This window comes from Dipteris shenzhenensis, chromosome 33, assembly GCF_047967505.1.
Source record: "Dipteris shenzhenensis isolate YYH24624 ecotype China chromosome 33, Dip_SZ_1.0, whole genome shotgun sequence".
Classification (NCBI taxonomy): Eukaryota; Viridiplantae; Streptophyta; class Polypodiopsida; order Gleicheniales; family Dipteridaceae; genus Dipteris; species Dipteris shenzhenensis.
Window position 1 is genome coordinate 41,235,427 of NC_141628.1, and position 2,811 is coordinate 41,238,237.

The 2,811-nt window shown below is 45.0% G+C and overlaps 1 pseudogene across 1 annotated transcript; it reads left to right on the forward strand.

Moving 5' to 3' along the window:
• The first annotated feature begins 314 nt into the window (after window positions 1-314).
• On the forward strand, window positions 315-2,522 carry LOC147880116 (multicopper oxidase LPR1 homolog 1-like; annotated as a pseudogene). The gene is made up of 3 exons (XR_015540647.1): window positions 315-677; window positions 905-991; window positions 1,086-2,522. The product of XR_015540647.1 is annotated as a multicopper oxidase LPR1 homolog 1-like (transcript).
• The last annotated feature ends 289 nt before the right edge of the window (window positions 2,523-2,811 follow it).

A 2,811-nucleotide genomic window follows, 5' to 3' on the forward strand; every position in this document is an offset into this window, starting at 1 on the left:
CTCCCTCCCACAAATATGTGGCTATTTGCTAAATTCAAAATAGTATGTGCATAATGCAATGTGATATATGCGGAATGCAAAGGGATATGTGCATATTTAAATTGCTATGTGAAAAATTTTAGAAATCAAAATGTGTAGTTAAATGCTAAATTTATGAAATTCAAATAAATATATTCTCTACTGTCCGGATCTAGTTACGGTGTGTAGTATTTACTGACTCCTTACGAAGCTCACCGATCTGGTTACGGTGTGTAGCATGAACTGACTCATGTAGTGACGTGAATCAAATGCACGCTCAACCTGAAGCACGCTCAATGGACGTGAATCAAATGCACGCTCAACGTGAAGCACGCTCAATGGACCTGAAGCTTGAATGTTTCATCTCCGGCCAGCCTCCATATAAGTCCGCACCTCGATATCCAGATACCAGCATGGCAATGACGACCTCCTCTCGTAAACTTCTCGTAATCGTGCTGCTTCTTAGTGTCGTAGACTCCATGCTTGATATCTCCCTAGCCCTTCATACTCCCCCTCCCCCTCCTCCCGATGCTATCGGAGTTAATTGCTACTATCCAAGCCCTGAGCTCGAGAAGTTCGTGGATCCCCTTCCTTTTCCTGCCACTCTGGATCTCACTCATGGTCGCCCCATCACCATCGGCGCTTACAAGATCACCCAGGTTTGTTTGCGTCTGCTGTGGCACCCCCATTGCCCCGCATGAAACCGAAATGTCGCATATTTTGAAAGGAGTATTCTGATCTTCTAACGTCTTTCATAGCCGTTCTACGCCCACTGCATATATTTCTGTTCCAGCTTCTTTGATCTTCAGTTTTGGCTGACAGGATGACGGCTATGTTGTTTTCATCTATATCGTTTCTTAATTCAAGCACGTTGCTACTGTTGCAGAAACTCCACCGTGATCTTCCCAACACAACGCTCTACGCATTCGGGACGAGCCAAGAGACCGCAACAGTCCCGGGACCTACATTGATGGTAAGGCTGGCATTTATCTGTCGTCCAGACCAAATAGCACTTGTTTACAACATAGAATGTAGAGTGATCAAATTGCTAACATGGATTTCTGTAGGCAAGGAGATATACTCCAGCGCACGTTCGGTGGGAGAATCATATCCCCGACGACCGTCCCTTTCTTCCCTTTCAAACATTTGTCCCATGGGCTAATCCTCGCCGAGGAGGCGTTCCCATTGTTGTGCACCTGCACGGGGCGGAGGTGGAAAGCATCTACGACGGCAATCCGGATGCCTGGTTTACCCCGAGGAACGAGACGGGGTTCGCCTTTGTCACACAAAATTACACCTATCTCAACCAGCAGCCCCCTGCAGCTTTGTGGTATCACGACCACACCGTGGGCATCACCCGTTTGAGCGTTTTGGCTGGCTTAGAGGGTCTCTACATACTCAATCCCGCAACTGAAGAAGAAGGCCTTTCCTTACCAGTTGGCCTTCCGCTTGTGATGAAAGATCTGGGATTCTACGATAATGGTTCCATCAATCTGCCAGGGCCTGGCGTGATCGGCCCTATTAATTGGTGCCCTGAGTGGTATGACACTTGGCTAGTCAATGGCAAAGCATGGCCATATCTCCTCGTGTATCCCAAGCCATATAGGTTTCGCCTCCTCAACGCACGGTTCACCGCCTTGTATCTAAGCCTATCAAACAACATCACCTTGCCCATTCTCCAAATAGGTACTGATGGTGGGTTTCTTAGCTCCTTACTTTTGTCCCCTTCAGAGAGAGCAGATATTATTGTCGACTTCTCCACATTTCCAAATGGAACAGAAGTGTTTCTCCGGAACATGGCAGTAGAACCAGATCCCATTGAGTTCCCTCAATTTACTACACCTCAAACCTCCGTTCTCATGAAATTCGTGGTGGTTACGAAAAACGGAACTGAGGAAGGAATAATTCAAGACTTGCAGCGGATCATCAACCAACGACCGTCAGTATTGCTACCAGTTTGTGAGTATCCTCCCCATGATGTTAACAAGGTTAGAGTCTTAATGGTGACACCTCGCATGGCAGATGGAAGAATTTACCAGTACGTAATCAACAATCGTACTTGGGAAGATCCAGTGACAGAAACTCCCATTGTGGGAAGCACAGAGATGTGGGAGGTCATAAATCGATCCCCCTTCCCACATCCCATTCACATTCACCTTATCCGCTTCCAAGTGCTCAATCAACAATCCTTACTTGATGAAGAATATGCAGTAGGAAATTGTTCGGTACAGTTGCAGTATCCGAATGAGGGTAGTTGCTTCACTGAATATCCCAGAGCCCCATATTTCTATCAACAAGGATGGAAAGACAGTGTAATTGTGTGGCCTCACTAAATGATTCGTCTACTTCTTCGGTTCACTAGTTTAGATGAATCTTCATTCCCCTTCGATCCTACAAGTGGCCCTGGGTATGTTTGGCATTGCCATGTACTACAACATGAGGATCATTCGATGATGAGACCAATTAGGCGTCACTTTGATGAAGCTCATGTGATAGAAAATTAATTCTCGTCATCATCAAACTTTTTATAAATGATTGGTTATAGACCTGTAATGATGCATGTAAAGCATCTCAACCATTTATTATGAAACATTATAGTTTGTTGCATTACTCGTTGCATTTTTGCAAATACTAGTAGATTGGCCCATGGGGTAGGCATGGGCTAGGGTTATACTTGAGAGCATTTTTTGTTTTCTTGAGAAGTATGTCACAATCCATAGTTACAAGCATCATTAAAGTTCAAAGCTTGCATTTTCAAAGATGTTGCACTAAATGTTCACCCAATTTTTTTGT